Source organism: Lycium barbarum, chromosome 5 (genome assembly GCF_019175385.1).
Source record: "Lycium barbarum isolate Lr01 chromosome 5, ASM1917538v2, whole genome shotgun sequence".
NCBI classification, from domain to species: domain Eukaryota; kingdom Viridiplantae; phylum Streptophyta; class Magnoliopsida; order Solanales; family Solanaceae; genus Lycium; species Lycium barbarum.
The window spans coordinates 98,581,767-98,599,646 of record NC_083341.1 but is presented as its reverse complement, the minus strand read 5'-3'; positions in this window follow the sequence as shown (position 1 = coordinate 98,599,646).

The following is a 17,880-nucleotide window of genomic DNA, read 5'->3' as shown; positions in this document are numbered from 1 at the left end:
CTGCCTAAGTACCTTAGTTAAGAACAACCAAGATACCCTGTTATAGGCCTTTGCCATATGTAGCTTAATTATCACATTTGCATCTTTTGTCCTCAGCCTTATATCAGACACAATTTCTTGAGTCAACAGTATATTCTCCACAATACTTCTATCTTTAACAAATCCAGACTGATTGAGTGATATAATATCAGATAATATTAACAACAATCTCCCATGAATCAGTCAAGAAAAGATTTTGTTCACAAAATTGCTCAAACTAATTTGTCTCATATCAGAGAAGGTGTTAACCATCTCCTTCTTTGGTAATAAGATCAGGTTAGTATGAGTAACAAACTTGGGCAGTTTTGCTCCACAAAAGAAATCCTTTATCATATTGGTAACATCCTCTCCAATAATTTCCCAACAAACTTGATAAAATACACACTAGTAAAACCATCAGGTCCTCCTCCACTCTCTCCATTTAGTTGAAAAACCACTGCCTTCACCTCTTCTTCAGTTAGTTCTGCTTCAAACCACAAATTATCATCCTCAAAAATCATTCTGGGCAAGTGATTTGGAATTTCAAAATCTTTTGGATCTTCTTCCTTTGTAAATTGAGCAGTGTAGAATTTGATGGCCTCAGCAATTATTTCCTCTTCTTCTTCTATCCAATTCCCATCTGCCCCTTGAATCTTCTTATCTGCATCCTTTTCCTTCTCCCCTGAACATAAGCATGAAATTTTTTTGTATTTCTATCCCCATCCTGAAACCACTGCATCCCAGCTTTCTATTTCCAAAATTCTTCATCTAGTTGTAAATATCTGTTTAATTATGCCTGCACTTTATGCAATTCCTATCTATTTATTGAAGTTGGCAGACTCTGAAATTGTGCTTCTTTCACCTTAATGACCTCTTCAAGAGCCTCAATTTCTTATAATATATTCCCAAAAGTTGCTTTACTCCATTGTACCAAAGCTGCTTTCACCTTTTTCAGTTTGTGATGAAAGAGTATGAAAGGATTTGCCATAAAATCAGCTGTCCAATTATGTTTAATCAAATCTATGAAACTTTCATTCTTTACTCAAAAGTTCAAAAACTTAAAAGGTTTTTTGATACTTCTATTGTCTCATATATAGGAAATTAACATAGGAGCATGACCTGACCCATTCCTGATCAAATGATTGATACCTACACTAGAATACTTTGCTTGTAGCAACTGATTACCCATGCATCTATCCAGCCTTTTAAAAATACAATCATCACCACTTTGTCCATTCCACCAAGTAAATTTACTGCCACTAAATCCCAAATCTGACATTCCACAGTTCTGGATGCAACCTCTAAAATCCTGTATTTCATTGATGGTTACTGGAAGACCACCAAATTTCTCAACATCTGAAGTTATTGCATTAAAATCACCCCAATCATCCAAGGAATATCAACTGAAGTATACAAATCTTCTAGAGAGCCCACAACTCACATCTTTCAGCTTGAGTACACTATGCATACACTAGTGACACCAGCATATCCTCCTGAGCTCCTCTAAGCCTTAATTTAATTGTTAAGTGGTGTTGATGATCCACAATTATGTGATAGTCAAATATATCTTCTATAAAAGCCCAAATCTTACCAGATATATTAACTGTTACATGCTCCATTCCAATTATTCTTCTATATTCGTCTATCTTGTCTGGATCTTGAAAAGGCTTCATTAATCCTATAAAACCAAAATGGTATCTTTGATTCAATTTTATCAACCTTGTAAAAGCTTCCATGGTATTAATAGACCTAATATTCCATATAAGAGCATTCATCATGGTTTATTAAGTTTATTAATCTGCCTTCTAGTATGAACTCCAATCCTACGTGGAACACTTATCTCCCTTGATATCTTTTTCTTTGCTTTACCTCCTCCTTTTTGAAGATACTTTGGTGAAATATCTCCTGCTCTAACAGCTGCTTCCATATTATGCTCTATGATATGCACATCTAGATCTCTGCTTCCCTCTTCAATATTAAATTTTCATTTTGGTATCTCCTCCCATACTGTTATTTGCCCTGATACTGCTGATTTTCCTTCTTCAGGCTGCACCATGTTAAGATCATGATTTTCCTTATTCTTTTGTTTCCCCGCTACATTCCCCTGATTGATTGCCTCATTTTCCATATTGTTAGTACTACTATCCCCTATTTGTTCATTTTCCTCATGGCTCTTCAAATCCCATCTGCTATGATTCTCCTGTTGTGCCAATATTTTGCTTTGACTATCACTCTCCCTTCCCTGCAATATTTGATTTAGATCTGGAGTTTGAAATTTCTCCACATTAACATGTGCATCAGATAGTAGTTTCTCCCCTCTGCTTGTGGCTGTTGTCTTGCTGCTATTCACACTGGATCGATGTGTACTCTTATTATTATGCTCATCTTCCTTCCCTTGATGACTGGTTGTTGCATGTTTTGTTTGACTTTTTTTGCTTGGTGTTTGCATTTGGGCCTGATCAAGTAAAATACCCTCAGCATCATCATTTACTATCTGTTGTTCCCCTGGTTTCTCCATGTGTTTGTTATGTTTTTCATCTGCATATACCTTGTTGTCCCCTTTTGATGGTTTTGTTTCATGTGATTTGTTGTCTGTTTCCTTTACAGGGCCTTTGCAGATATACAAGCTCTTGTCAATCCATGTTCTAGTATCTTCTTGTGGCACCTGTTCTTGATTCACATTGTCCTGATTCTCCGAGACCTCTTCAAGTGTTGCAAATACATTGGTAGTTACCATGATTCCCGCCTTATTTTTTTGTATTGGACTAACTTCGCCAATTATAACACCTGATTTATCCTTCTTGTAGTTGCTCCTTCTTTGCATCCATTCTTGTTTACCAATATTGTACCATCCCTTCTCCCTTGAATGCCTTCTTTATTTGGTGCTTCTGTAGAAACAACTTATGCATTTTCTTTCCTTAATTCTTCTCTGAATTCCTTTGCCAGTTCAGGATTAAGCACTCTACACTCCATCACCTCGTGACCTTGGAGTTTATAGTGTTTGCAATATTTTGGTAAGAAATCATAATTAATCCTTACCCATTTTGATTTTAAAATTCCTGATTCATCCTCTTTAGCAATGTTTATCCTCTTTGGAAGTGTTGCTAATAAATCAACCTCAACTTTGACTTTTGCGCAGCTTGGCCTTGTTTTATTTGTTGTGGCCAGATCAACGGTTAAAGGTTTTCCAACTGAAGTTTCCATGGAAAACATAGTCTCTTTAGCAAAGAAATTTGGCGGCAGTGCAGGGAAACTTATCCAAGCTACAGCCCCAGAAGCCTCTTCTTTTGGATATAACCATGGATCCCATATGAGAGGTCTCATTTGGCAATACCTGTCATGCACTTTTAGGTAGTATACAGGGGTAGACATCATTCTAACATAATCTTCCAAAAAATTTAGTCGGATCAGAATATGTCTTTCATCAAACAATCATATGATTGGCACACCTTTAATTCCACATTGTGTTGGAATTACCTTCCTAAGTTCTTTAATATCAATATTGTCGTAGGAAAACTTACCAATCACTGCATATTGTAATTTCTCTTTCACTATCATCTGTTATATCTCATTGGAATTCCAAGCAATGAATGGTTCCCCATTGATGTATGTAATTTTCTTTGGTGGTATTTCGATAGTAGTGGTATGTATAATTGTGGGCTTGAATAAATTAGTTTGAAGCTGAGTTTTGGGGATCGAGTTTTCAGTATGCAGAATTGTATATTGTGGAGTTAGAATGTTCGTTGAATTTTGAGCTACCGGTGGAGGTTGTCCACCGGTTGGTTCGGCCATTTCGGCCAGTAGTGGTGGCTGCTAGGGTTTTGGTAGGGGCGGTCGTTCTAGGTAAATTAGGTAAACATTACAACTATATCGGGGCGACATAAAGTCGGTAGACCCCCGATTTCTATTATGGAATCACCATCATCATCATTGTCTTCATCATCATCATTATCATCATCACTATGGAGAGCTGTTGCCAAAGTATTTCAAGAATATTACAAGTCATAAACTTGTAGCATTTCTAGGAATAAAACACTGTGAATAGCTTAGATGGCATTTCTAGAATTGAACTCATCATCATAATGGTTATCATTATCATCGCAAAGGACATCATCAACAATATCATGAGAATCTCGAGAATTGCGAGCTTATAGCATTTATATGAGTAGGAATATCATGGATACCGCGTATAGGTTCAAAACGAGGAAAAACATGCCTTTAGAAAGAAAGCCCGAGAAATCTACATTCGAAAGGGTTCATACCATGGTTAGATCTTAAAGACACTATTACGTTCAAACTAGTATAATTTGTGAGCTAGCGAAAATTGGGCGGCATTTCCCCTATTTCATCTACTTCTATCAATTTCCCCAAACAACTCCCAATCAACATTGACATTATCAACAATACCATAATTAAGAGACTTCATTCGAGTTATGCTCCATTCAATCCCCAAAACGCCTTTTCCATAATCAACCCACAACATTAGCTACAACACAACACTGTACGCACTAGTATGCAACACTTTCTCATCATCATTATTACAACCCACAACAAGATTATACTTCATAACATGCCAAAATTATAACTCAAGTCAATTTATAGCTCATAATATCCTCCAATTCATACTTGAATTCGCTTTTCATATTTCATCCTTCAACCAAATGGTACAACAATCAAACAACCTTAACTATATGCATGAGATGTAAAAACTTGCCTTAATCACACAAGAACAAGCCTTGGATCAAAGTACTCCACTAGAGTGAAATCCCCAACATCAACACCAAAGGAAAACTCTATTGTTCTGGAGGTGCCATTGCTTATGATTTTGTATATATATATATATATTTTGGGCACGACGGGGCCCTGTCCCGTCCATATGTCTAGTACTCCAGTAGAGGCTGGTAGATACGCATCTGTGGGTAGTATGGTCTCATGGTTTTCCCACGTGTATATATATGAATTAGTTTGATAGCCAAAGGGCTTATGTACATAAAGGCAATTATGTTTACAATGAAAATGGTTTTCCTATGATTATGAGCATAAGAATAATGAAGAAACGTAGAATGAGTATTAGAATGAGTGGTGCTCGGTGGTTAGCCTCGGTTACCCGTCAATTGCCCCTAGTCGTGTCGTGACACCTTACATACTCAGTACATTGTTCGTACTAATGTCCTTTCTTTTAGGACGCTGTGTTCATACCCACAGGTAGAGAGGCAGACGGTCCCGATCCTTAGGAGCCAGATCAGTGTGCAAAGGAGCACTTTCCTACTCCGGAGGTGCAATTTTTTGTATATTCTTTCGTGTACATATTCGGGTATGACGAGGTCCTGTCCTGACTTATGTCTCAATACTCTAGTAGAGGCTCGTAGATACGTAAGCGTGGGTAGAAGATGCCTCATAAATACATCAGTGTTTATTTTGTATATCATTTTTGCAGCCGTAAGGGCTTATGTATATATATTTTTTGCCTTGGAGATTGTGTGTGTTCCGGTTGGGTATGATGCTTAGCATAATGAGTGGTGCTCGGTAGTTAGCTCCGGGTACCAGTCATGGTCCCCTAGTCGGGTCGTGACAATTAGTTAGCCCAAATGACATTACCCGGAACTCAAAATGACCATATCTAGTTCTGAAAGTTGTCTTTGGAATGTCCTTTTCGCTGACTCTCACCTGATGATACCCGGATCTTAAATCTATCGTTAAAAACCATTTGACACCCTCCAATTGATCAAATAAATCATCAATCCTTGGAAGTGGGTATTTATTCTTGATCGTCACCTTATTCAGTTATCTGTAATCAATACACATTCTCAAGGGTCCATTTTCATCTTTACAAACAACACGGGTGCTCCCCACGGTGATGAACTAGGCCTAATAAAGCCCTTTTCAAGCAAGTTCTTCAATTGTTCCTTCAACTCTTTCAACTCTGCAGGAGCCATCCTATAAGGAGGGATAGGTATGGGCTTAGTATCCGGTAGAACATCAATAGAAAAATCAATCTCTCGCTCTGGGGAAAGGCCTGGAAGCTAATCCGGGAATACATCCGGAAACTCATTCACTACCGGTACAGACTGAAGAGTTGGCGATTTGGCTTCTATATCTTGAACCCGGACTAAATGATAAATACAACCTTTAGCAATCATCTTCCATGCCTTGAGATAGGAAGTAAACCTACTTCTCGGAGATGCTGTATTACCCTTCCATTCCAAAGTTGGTTCACTAGAAAACTGGAAGCGACCCATTTGTTTTCTAGCAAGAAGCAAACTAATCCATACACATAATAACATCAAAATCCACCATTTTCAACTCGTGTAGATTAGCCATAGTACGATGGTCACAATCATAACTACACAATTTCTATATACCCGGCTAGCTATCCCCGGATCACTAACGGGTGTAGATACTTCGAAAGGTTTAATTTACCCAGGGTTCACCCCAAATCGACCAGCAATATAAGGAGTAACATAATGATAGTGTAGAGCCTGGATCAATCAATGCATATGCATCATGAGAAAATACCGATAATAGACCTCTGACAACATCAAGGAAGGACTCGAGATCATGTCGCCCCGCCAGAGCATAAATACGGTGCTGAGGGCCACTAGAACTGGGCGCTCCTCCTCTACCTCTGCCACGGCCAACTGGTGTCTGTGAGCCCTGCCCCGAAGGGCGTATAGATGATGAACAACTAGTTGCTGACCCTGTAGCCTAGAGCCTACCGCTACCACTTATCGATGGACAGTCACACATGATATTTCCTGGCTGACCACAGGCATAGGAAACATCACACTGTCCCTAATGTAGCTTATCGCATTGAATACATCATGGTAGGGGTGGTCTTGCCTGGCCCGAGTCACCCCTGTACTGAGAATCCGAAGCTCTGAAACTCTGACCCTGTCCAGAGTGAATAGGTCTATCAAATCTCTGGCCCGCAAATCATGGAGTTACACTAGTCATGGAATGACCTTAATTCCTCAAATACTGCTGCCTTTGCCCTCCTCTGAACTGACTAGTCGGACCCGAAGATCTAGCCCTCTTACTATAACCTCTATCATGTTCGCACTCACTTCTTTGTTATTGTGGTCATTTTTTCAAATTCTGGGCATGGGCCTGAATATGAGAAATATCCATACCATCCTGCACTTATCCATTAAAAGTATCCCTAAGCCACTCACAAACCGATAAACACGATCTCCCACATCCACTACCATGGCCAGAACATACCTAGCCAAAGAATTGAAGTGGAGGTTATACTCTAGGGCACTCATTCCTCCTTGTCTAAGGTTCAGGAACTTGTCAGCTCTAGCCCGTCGAACCTCGAGTGGCAAGTAATGTTGGAGGAAAGCATCCACAAACTCTTGCCATACTGGTGGAGGGGCATTGACTCCTTTGGAAGACATCCAAGCCATATACCAATGAACCGTGACATCCCGTAATCTATAGGAGGCGAACTCTACCGATTTAACATCTGAAGCATGCATTAACGGAAGTGTTCTCAATATCCCATCAATAAAGCTTTGAGAGTCCTCAACTAGTTTTGACCCAAAGAATTTCAGAGGGTTCAATCTAATAAAATCCCAGCCTCTGGCACTAATAGCCTTATCACCATGACCTGTACCCTGCTGCTAGGCCTGAGCGGCGACTAACTGGGTCAGTAAATAAATAGCCTCTTTCACTTCTTGGCCTGAGGCATCTGGTGGAAGAACTGGGGGTGTTGGAGCTGGGGCCAAGACTCCCTCATGATTCTCTGAAACAGGCAGAGTATGGGAGGACCGAGATTGAACCTCATTCTGGGACCCACCCTCCTTTATATCTGTTGGCGATACTCTCTCAGTCCGCCTTCCTGCCACTGTCTTGCCCTTTAGGGCTGCTGTGCCTTTTCTCTTCACAGGCATCGCTAAAAACATAACACACCGTTAAGGAAAGAGAAATCCTTATGTCATGGCTCTATCGCATGATCTAGAATGAAGAAGAAGGTCATCATTCCTAAATGCCCACAGCCTCCTATTTGTTAATGTGGCGCGCAACACACCCCAAAACAAGACTCTACTGGACACGGCTCGTAGACACACCCTAGGACAGAACTGCTCTGATACCACTTTTATCATGACCCAACAGGAGGGCCATGACGGGCACCCTGTGATTACCTACCGAGCACCTCTCATCATGCTCTCACAATCATATCTAGGTGAGCCACATGGCTAACTCATAATTGTTGTGCATTAAAAATACAAATCCCATCGGGCTAAGGCACTTTTATATCAACATCATTAGCTATGAACATTTATATATATATATACACACACACACACACAGGCCGACAAGGCAAGGAGACGTCTAGCTATACACAAATGTCTACGAGCCTCTAGAAAGAGTATGTAACATCATAAAGACGGGACAAGACCCCGCCATGCCCGTGTATGAACACCAAAAGAATAATACCAACTATTTCGGCTCTGAATCAAACGGAGCATCTATATGCAATCACTGAAGAAGTAGCCTATTGGTCAAGTCTGTCCCCCTATCTACCTGAGGGCATAAACGCAGCTTCCACAAACAAAAAGACGTCAGTACGAACAATGTACTGAGTATGTCAGGCATAAGTAGTAACATAATAAAAACATGAAGGATAACATAAGATAGAAGAACCACTTATACCTCTTGAGACGTTAATCATATTTAATTACCTTTTCTAAGGGAGACCTTCTATACATATACATATGCATATATTAATACCATACCCAACCATGTAGGTTCGGTGTCCTCCGTACCCAGCCAAAACAAGACTTGGTTTTATCCGTACCCAACTGATAGTGGTGTGTGCGCCATAGATATCATACCCGGCCATTAAAAGCTCGGTGTCACAACATAGCTACAAACATATATGACATACATGAGTATCCAAAGGAAACATTACAACTCTTTTTTTTAATTTAATTATGCCCAGTTAGGCTTTTTATTTATTTAAAGAAAGAGGTCCAACAAGAAAATAAAAGAGCAAATGACCGGCCCAAAATTGGTTCGGTCCAAATAAGTTACATTTGACCCCCATTTCTAAATTGGGGATATCTGAAATTTGTTGCCCTATTTTCACGCCATTTTGTCTGAAACATGTTTCGACTCTCTGAAGATGAAGATGGTCCTTCCTTTTCTGGTACGTGTTCTGAGTCGATTTCGTCCCTTTTGTTCCATTGTTGTTTGTTGTTCCATTAATTGCTTGTTGTTGAACATGAATTAATCCCCCTCTTTCTCTGTTGACTCGTTTTGTTGATTTCCTCTGTACGAGTTGAGGTTTCGAGCTATTGTTGTGGTCGTATTTCTGTTGATGTGTTTCTCCATGCTCACACAACCAGTTGGATCTGAGCTTCATTTCTCCTGTAAGCTTTGTAAACTCTATTTGTTCCCCTCCTTGATTTGTCCTGTGTATCTTTTGATGAACCTTGTATATATGTGCCTATCCTGTGTTGTGAATTTTCTGATTATTGTGTCCTGTGGTTTTCCAAGCACGATATGCATTGAGGTTCTTCATTGTGTGTCCTGTGTAGCCTTTTACCTTTGCATCCAACTTCTCTGCTGCCTGATACCTAAGGTCTGCCGTATGTATGCTCATATGACCCCTACCTTGTTTTGTGATATTCTTGAACTGAGCTGTGTGCATACTAGTATCCCTTGACATTGTGACATATAGATGTAGTGTGTATCCCTTTGACTGAGTACCATCTGGTACTAATACCACAAAGTAGACCCACACCATCTCTACTTGATCCCTGTCATTGATGTACCTTCTGTGCTTGTATTGTTGTCTGGTATCTGACCTGTTGTTCCTAATATCTAATACACAGCAGTAGACATTTCCTCTATATTGTTTAGTCCTATAACATAAACCTGCAAAAATAAACAAACAGTTAGATAAAAAATCAATCTCATTCTCCTCCTCCAGGATTTGAATGAAATGATCTCCTAGTGTCCATTCTCCTTCTTCCTCCATCCCCTTAAATATCTCCTTATTCGTAGATATGGAATTTGACTTTTATCACTATTTAGAATTCTTCTCATCTGCACATTCAACTCCGCAAACAAGTAGCACTGCAAAGGACTTTCATCTAAAGCAAAGTTGGCTAAAGCATCAGCTAACTTATTTGCTTCCCTTATTGTATGATTGAATATGACATCCAGTTCCCTTTTATATTCCTCCACCTCTTCCGCCCAACCTGGAATATTCCATGGAGGTCTCCATTCTTCAGATAATATTTTCTGAATACTTTGAGAATCTGTCTGCAAAATGATGTTGTGAAGCCCTTGTTGCTTGCAGTACCTCAAGGCCTCCAAAATAGCCACAATTTCTGCTTCTATATTTGTGGCATAACCAATCCCCTCAGCTTGTGCATATAGTAAATTCCCTTCAGCATCTCTCAAGCAAAAACCATAGGCACTCCTCCCTGGGTTACCTCTAGACGCACCATCTGTGTTGCAAGCACACCACCCCAGTGGAGGTAAATTCCATCTAACTTGTGTTACCTTCACTCTTGCCTTGCCTCCCTCCAACATTTGAATCAATTCCTTCCATCGAGCAGGAATATTTCTAATAAAGGGATTCCTGCATAATACTAGTCTTTGAATATGGAGTAAGACTAGATAGATAATTGAACTATTAACCTTCCCGCGCCCATGTTTAATACCATTTCTTCTCTTCCCGCGCCCATGTTCAGAAAGGTTTTCGCTATAATTGAGCTAATGGTTATTTTGAATATCTTGAGAGGCTGCTATAGGGCCTATTTTATGGTTAATGAAGTGTTATAAAAGTGTCAAGAATGTTCCACGAGGATTGGAAGTCAAACGAATCAACGAGAGAAAGTTTTGCATAACTGGGAGTTGTACGACCACTTATACATTCCGTATAACTTTATACGGTCAGTATAAAGGGGTCCATATAACTCGACCCATTACAGAAAGGGACTTTCCCATGGTGGTGTCATACGGTCCACTTATACGGACCGTATAATATTATATGAACAGTATAAGTGGTCTGTATAAAGTCTGTCGAGCAGATTTTAAGTTTTTTTTATAAATAGATGGCCTTTGTTCTTTTATTTCATTTTTCATCTTCCACAAGTATTTGTCACAACCCATCTAGAGGGCCGCGATGAGCGCCCGGTGCTAGCCCACCCGGGCGCCACTTGGCTTACACTTATACTTACATCTAGGTGAGCCACATAATTTAACATACTTCTATTCATTCATCATGCTAGTCCCATTGGAAAACAATTCCTTCATATCATAATTGGCACCTATGCCACATCAATGTACATGAGCCGACAAGGCTAACAAAATGATATACAAAATATAGGCCGACAAATCTAACCATATTCACATGTCTACGAGCCTCTAAGAAGAGTATAACATATCACATAAGTGGGACAGGACTCAGCTATGCCCATAACTATGTACACAAAAGAACAAGTACCCAAAAGCTATAGCTCCGAATGAAGTGGAGCCCTGCTATGTAGTCTTTGAGAATGTAGCTATGGATCAAGCCTATCTCCCTGTGCACCTGCGGGCATGACGCAGTGTCCACAAACAAAAGGACGTCAGTACGAAGAATGTACTAAGTATGTAAAGCATGATCAATATCAATATAGAAGCATAATGAACATCATGAGAAGTAGCACAGGATGGGAGATGGTTATATCATCGTCATGGGCACTTACTTGACTTTCATAGGAACTTTCCATTCAAATGCGTATTTGTGCTCATACATCAATATCTGTATCCATCATCGTATCCGTTCCATATTAGTACCCGTACTCGTATACATAACCTTATTCACATTCATGTCGTATCATATCATATTCATATTCATGCCGTATTATATTCATATACATACTCATTTCTATATCATATACATCATCATATCATATACATAGTATTTACATAGCATACCCGACCATGGAGGATCGGTGTTTCATACGTACTTAGCTAACCAAGGCTCAAGGTTACTCATACCTGGCCCTACCAAGGCTTCAGGGTCACATCTAACTGGCCCTACCAAGGTGTTAGGGTTATCCGTACCATCTGCAGAGGTGTGCGTGCGTTACGTAATCATATACATACTTATTTACATATCTTACCCGGCCTCATAAGCTCGGGGTTCTATAACAGTCATACGTAGACACATATACGTAATAGCTCATAAGCATCTTTACTATTTACATCATTATCATAATCGTCATCAACATCATTATTACTATTATCGTCATTCATCACATTTGTCTCTATAGGCTTACTCGTCATACGAGGGATTTAGTACAATCGTGGCGTATCACTAATCGTAAGCTTACTAGCTCGGAAGATCAAATCATTTGAAGGATATCATAGTCTCATAGAAGATTTAGATATTTGGCCAAAGAACCATGCCTTATGAAAGAAGGGCTAGCCTTACATACCTTTCCATTCACTATTTTACACTTGCGCGTTCACCTCCAATGCTAGCGTTTCTACCTTCATTAAAGTCATACTATCATTAGAATCGATAGCTAGCATATCTGACCAAAACTAGAGAAAATCGTACAGCCTCTCCTTTATTTATACGACATTCCTCCATAGCGTATATCAACTCCCAAACGTCAATAATGCATTCACAATACCATAACAATAATCATTATTCATCCACATTATCCACATTTCTAGACTTACTTTCAATTACTCATATCTATGGCTATAACACACAACTATGTCCATTCACGTACATTGCTCATCTCCTATTCTCAACATCATTTATAACACATTTACATCACAATACATCAAGACTCATAACTCAATTCAAACTATTTCTCAAAATGGCACTATTCCACATTCATGACCCATTTTGCCATACCTCTCTACAATCCAAGTATTTCAACTCTTAAATACCTTAAACAACATAGAAACATCATAAATCTTACGTTAGATATCGTAGGAACAAGACTTGGTTGATAATACTCCACTTGAGAAAAACCCTAGTTTATCTTCAATGAGATTTCTTGACTTGTATGATCCTTAATGGGTTTTCTTATACTTGATTCACTTAGTTTATGTTGTTGTTCACTAATAATCCTTGAATCCTTGTGGAATAAATGTAGAGAGAGGTTTTAGAGAGAAGGGGGCGTCATGTGGAAATGAAATAATGAACTTTGTCTCTTATTAATAACCCAAAATCTAATCTTAAATGAACAGTCGTCGAAAGTGCACAGTGGTCGTAGACACAGTTTACGGTCCGTATTCCAGTTTATGGACCGTATTTCATGGTCGTATTTAAGGATGACAAAAATAGAAAGTCAGGCTGAGGACATGGTGGTTTACGACTCAGTTTATGGGCCATATTTCAGTTTACCGTCCGTATTCCAAGTCGTCTTTAACCATTCCAGCATTTGACAGAAAGTTGAAGTTTTTTGAAGCTGAAATACGACATGGCAGTTTACGGACCGTATACCACTTTACGGTCCGTAGTTCATTTTACGACCAACTGGGTCAAAGTGAAAATCTGCAACTTTCGCATTTTCAAAACTCATAAGTAGTCCTCCCCTTCTTAGTAAAACACCGCTCACTCATACTCTTCGTTGGTCTATTCATTGTACGCTCACGGAGAAATTTCGGAGGTGTAACATTCTCCCCCCTTAAGAACATTCGTCGTCGAATGTTAAAGTCTTCGGGGATTCTATAGAAATTTCGTCAGAGTTTCCCCTATAATATGGCACTACCAACCTGTCACAACAACCCAAAATATCATCGCCTCAAAGGGCTACGTCACAATATTAACATATCTATGGCCATACACGACCAAAAGCATGAAAAGGAAATCATACATACCTCATACTGCTGATGTTTCATCTTGAATCTCTCCTAAGGGATGAAATAAATGAGGGTATCTGGATTGCATACTTTCTTCCGCTTCCCATGTCATTTCTTCTCGTTTACTGCTTCTCCATAAAACCTTAACTGAGGCCACTTCTTTATTTCTAAGCCTCCGTACTTCCCTATCTAGTATGGCAATGGGCACTTCTTCATAAGTCAACTTTTCCGTCACTTGCACATCGCTTATTGGCACGATCTTAGTAGGATCTCCAACACATTTTCGAAGCATCGAGACATGGAAAACTGGGTGAACTGACTCCAAATCCGGAGGTAGATCTAATTCGTAGGCCACTTTGCCCACTTTGCGCACAATCTCATAAGGTCCAATGTACCGGGGACTAAGCTTCCCCTTTTTGCCAAATCTCATTACACCTTTCATCGGTGACACTTTCAAGAATACCCAATCTTTCACTTGGAACTCTAAGTCTCTTTGGCGATTATCTACATAGGACTTTTGACGACTTTGGGCTGCTAATAACTGATCTTGTACGAGCTTGACTTTCTCTATGGCTTGCTGGACCAAGTCTGGCCCTATAGATCTAGTCACTCCTGTTTCGAACCACCCAATTAGGGATCTACACTTTCTCCCATATAAAGTTTCATACGGTGCCATTTGGATGCTAGAATGATAACTGTTATTGTAAGCAAATTCGATGAGTGGCAAATGGTCATCCCAATTTCCTTCAAAATCTATCATACATGCCCGCAACATATCTTCAAGAGTCTAAATGGTACGCTCAGCTTGTCCATCAGTCTGTGGGTGAAATGTCGTACTAAGGCTCACTTGGGTCCCTAGACCTCCTTGGAAAGACTTCCAAAAATTTGTTGTAAACTGAGTCCCTCTATCAGAGATAATAGACATTGGAACACCATGGAGTCTCACTATCTCCTTAACATAAAGCCTTGAATAATCTTCTGCCACATAGGTCATTCTGACTTGTAAGAAATGAGCTGACTTTGTGAGCCTATCTACAATCACAAATATAGAGTCATACTTGCGTCGATAACCGGGTAAGCCTGTAATGAAGTCCATGTTAATCACTTCCCACTTCCAGGTTGGGATTTCTATAGCTTGCAACAATCCACCCGGCCTTTGGTGCTCGATTTTCACTTGCTGACAATTAGGACATTGAGCAACGAATTCGGCTATATCTTTCTTCATTCCATTCCACCAATATACAAACTTAAGATCATGATACATTTTCGTCGCACCGAGGTGAACAGAGTAACGGGAACAATGAGCTTCCCTCAATACCTGGTGGTGTAATCCTGCCATATCAGGAACGCATACTCTGCCTCGGCATCGGAGAACTCCGTCTCCTGTGATATCAAATGATGACTCCTTTTTCTGAGGGAGTGTATCTCTGTAATGCATTAGCATGGGATCTTCATATTGTCGCTCTTTCAATTCTGCCACTAGCGATGAGGCTGCTGAATTCTGGATAGTAGTCCCCCTGCTACCTGAGTCCACTACTCGGACTCATAGGCTAGCTAACTGCTGGAGCTCACGAGTCATTTCTCTCCCCTCGGGTCGTACATCGCACAAACTTCCCATAGATCTACGGCTAAGAGCATCAGCTACAATATTTTCCTTTCCGAGGTGATACAAGATATCAACATCATAATCTTTTAGCGATTCCAACCAGCGCCGTTGCCATAAATTTAGCTCTTTCTGCTTGAAGATATACCGTAGACTCTTATGATCTATATAAATATCCACATGGACACCATATAAATAATGTCTCCATATCTTTAACGCATAAACAACTGCGGCCAATTCTAAATCATGGGTTGGATAATTCCGCTCATGTTTCCGTAATTGCCTTGATGCATACGCAATCACCTTACCATGTTGTATCAATACATAGCCTAGCCCAACATCTGAAGCATCGCAATAAACAACATATCCTTCCAATCCCTCTGGAAGTGTCAAGACTGGGGCGGAAGTCAATCTACTTTTCAACTCTCGGAAGCTACGCTCACAAGCATCTGTCCATTGAAACTTTGCCGATTTCTGGGTCAACTTTGTGAGTGGTGTAGAAATAGAAGAAAAACCTTCAAAAAATCTCCTGTAATAACCTGCTAAGCCCAAAAAGCTACGAACCTCCGTAGGAGTTGTGGGCCTTGGCCAAGTCTTCACGGCCTCAATCTTTTGACTATCCACTCGAATACCATCGGCTGCCACAATATGCCCCAGAAATGCCACTGAGTTCAACCAAAACTTGCATTTGGAAAACTTTGCGAACAACTCTCGAGTTCTAAGGACACCGAGGACAGTACGCAAATGATCCGCATGTTCTGCCTCGGATCTAGAATATACCAAGATGTCGTCGATAAATACGATCAAAAATAAATCCAGAAAAGGCCTGAACACATTATTCATCAGATCCATAAATGCCGCCGGCATATTAGTTAGCCTAAATGACATCACCCGAAACTCAAAATGACCATATCTTGTTCTAAAGGTTGTCTTAGGGATATCGTTTTCCCTAAATCTCACTTGATGATACCCGGACCTCAAATCAATCTTTGAAAACTATTTGGCACCTTGCAATTGATCAAATAAGTCATCAATCCTCGGAAGAGGATACTTGTTCTTAATTGTCACCTTATTCAATTGCCGGAAATCAATGCACATTCTCAAGCAGCCATCTTTCTTTCGGACAAACAATACGGGTGCACCCCACGGGGATGAACTAGGCCTAATAAAGCCTTTTTCAAGCAAGTCTTTCAATTGCTCCTTCAACTCTTTCAATTCTGCGGGAGCCATTCTATAAGGAGGAATGGATCAGGCTTAGTGCCTGGAAACACATCAATGGCAAAATCAATCTACTGCTCGGGAGGGAGGCCTGGAAGCTCTTCCGGGAACACATCCGGAAATTCATTTACTACGGGAACTGACTGAAGAGTCGGCGATTCAGCTTCTACATCTTGAACCTGAACTAGATGATAGATACACCCTTTTGTGATCATTTCCTTGCCTTTAGATAGGAAATAAACCTACCTTTTGGTGACGCTGTATTCCCTTTCCATTCTAGGACTGGTTCTCCCGGAAATTGGAAACGAACCATTTTCATTGTACAATCAACATTTGCATAACAAGAAGCCAACCAATCCATGCCTAGAATAACATCAAAATCCACCATTTCTAGCTCATGCAAATCAATCATGGTAGGACGATCACAAATCACAATTACACAATTTCTATATACTCGGCTAGCTATTACCGATTCCCCAACGGGTGTAGACACCTCAAAAGGTTTAATCGATTCTAGATAGACTCTAAATCGACCCGCAACATACGGAGTAACATATGACAATGTGGAGCCCGGATCAATCAAAGCATATACATCATGAGAGAATACCAATAATATACCTGTAACCACATCAGGGGGTGACTCGAGATCTTGGCGTCCAGCCAAAGCAAAACACGGTGCTGAGGACCGCTAGAACTGGGAACTCTCCCTCTACCTCTACCATGGCCGACTGGCGTATGTGAACCTGGCCCCATAGGGCGTATAGATGCTGAAGATCCCATTATCGACCCTGAGGGCTGGGTCCTACCTCTACCATGAACTGAGAGGCAATCACGCATGATATGGCCTGGTCGGCCACATGAATAGCAAACATCTAAACCCAATCAGCATCGACCCCAATGCAACTTCCCACACTGGAAACATCGTAGTACGGGTGGCCTTGCCTGACCCGAATCATCTCTAAACTGAGACCCCGAATAACTCTGACTCGACCCAGAATGAGTAGATCTATCGAATCTCTAGCCTGAAAACCGTAAAGGTGCATTAGTCATAGAATAGCCGGAGTGCCTGGAAGTCTGCTGTCTGTACCCACCTCTGAACTCACTCATCGGACCTGAAGATCTGGCCCTCTTGCTATGGCCCCTATCCTGCTCGCGTTCACTTCTTTGCTGTTGTAAACTTTCTTCTAAGTTCTGAGCATGAGCCTGAATACGTGCAA